Here is a 1,627-nt window from a genome sequence, read left to right as displayed (position 1 = left end):
TTAACTAAACCTGAATGAGTAAAACATCTATACACTTAAAACACTAGAATTAAGAGGTCAAAAAAAGAACTTGATTAATTTTTCGTATGTCAAGAATTGTTCCAATAATTTAGAGCTAAAATTTTTCAGTCTGGTGTGGAATTCGCGGATAAAGGTAGAATGGTAGTGTGAGTGTCTGGGCTGTAGCAGGCTGTCAGGAGGAGAAGAATTCAACTTCTCCTGTTTAGTACGAACTTTAGCGGGGATTACTACCATAATGCACTTTTGATGTTGAGGCAGGGGGAGGCAGCACAACATGAAGCTTTGGCTTGTTCTTGTTAGTCGAATTACCTTGTGCGAAACAAAATGGCACGAAAGCAACTATCGTTAATTGGACTAAGTAAGTTCTCTACACATGCTTCTTTATGATATATTTGAAACTTCATATGAATAAATGATACTATTTTTCATCTTTTCGTACTTTTTTTGTTCCAAAAACACTGTTACTACTTTGGCTCCAATTTAAATTAAAAAGAGGTTGTCAACAGGTTCATCTGAACATGACGATTGACACCCAGCCAGAAGAGTACATATAGCCAAAGTTCATTTTTCGTTGACACATTCAAAACGAACTCATGGTGCAATCACCTCGAGTTTCCCAAACCAGGAGGTGCTACCACCAACTGCAATAACTTGTGATTTCCTCGCATAGAAGATGTCACACAGAAGACTTCTCATGTATCCTGGGTTCTTCAGGTGGTTGGTAACCTTCAAGGTACTAAATCTTCGGCAAAACACCGTTGAATGGCTCTAGTAAAAATTGCAGAGGAATGAAGATCACTTCCTGTTTGCAGTAAAGGTTGGGAGTACAATTAGTCAGACATGTCACTGGTGGGAAAAGAGTTACCCTCTTGTAGAAACTTCAGACAGCATAGGCATTCGAAAAAAGCTAGAATAAGTACATGTCTTGGAATTGTATCTTAGCATAGAAGAGGTCATACAGAAAACTTCCATGTATCCTGGGTTCTTAAGGTGGTTGGTAACTTCCAAGGTACTAAATCTTCTGCAGAACACTGTTGACTGGCTCTTGTAAATATTGCAGAGAAATGAAGACGCTTCCTGTTTGCCGAAAAGGTTGGATGTAGAATTAGTCGACACATCAGTGGGAATTTAACCTGGGTGGGTGGTGCAGCGCTGCGGATTCACTTGTCATAAGAAAAAATAAAATTGTTATTTACCGCTATTTTCAATTTGTAAGTTTACATAGCACAGAATATGTCAAAAATAAGGACGTAGAGCAGAAAAGATGTCATACTTTGAATTGGGCTCAAAGTTTTGTTCTATCCGCAGAAGCAGTAGCAATGAAACTTCGGATTAGAGTTGTTCCGACATATATATCAGACAACTGCACTATCGCAAGGAAACTAATTATTACGTCTTTCCTGAAACATCAGATCAATGTTATTTATACAGGATACTTCATATTTTCACCTGGCAAAGGGAAATTTTTTTGTAAAAACTCTGACGTTCTTACAGCTTGGAAATCAGGTGGAAGCAAAGGCACTTCATCTAACTTTAAAGGGGATTGGTATCCTGTACTAAGCAATGGATTAATCGAAACCCAAACAGCTTTAGAGAATAGTGAAGT

General features: G+C 38.0%; 1 long non-coding RNA gene across 4 annotated transcripts; it reads right to left on the bottom strand.

Moving 5' to 3' along the window:
• Positions 1 to 261: 261 nt before the first annotated feature.
• On the bottom strand, positions 262 to 1,627 carry LOC124890932. 4 transcript variants are annotated; one of them, XR_007049451.1, is made up of 4 exons: positions 1,471 to 1,621; positions 1,295 to 1,384; positions 942 to 1,184; positions 264 to 823 (listed from the first exon to the last, which is right to left on the bottom strand). It is a non-coding gene; the product is annotated as an uncharacterized LOC124890932 (long non-coding RNA). The 4 variants fall into 4 exon arrangements; XR_007049449.1 differs by having other exon boundaries at positions 267 to 823; positions 981 to 1,184; XR_007049452.1 differs by having other exon boundaries at positions 262 to 1,184; positions 1,295 to 1,421; positions 1,514 to 1,627.

The sequence above is a fragment of the Capsicum annuum genome, unplaced genomic scaffold (genome assembly GCF_002878395.1).
Source record: "Capsicum annuum cultivar UCD-10X-F1 unplaced genomic scaffold, UCD10Xv1.1 ctg27042, whole genome shotgun sequence".
NCBI lineage: Eukaryota > Viridiplantae > Streptophyta > Magnoliopsida > Solanales > Solanaceae > Capsicum > Capsicum annuum.
Note: the sequence above shows the minus strand (reverse complement) of the source record. Positions and strands in the feature narration are given on the sequence as shown.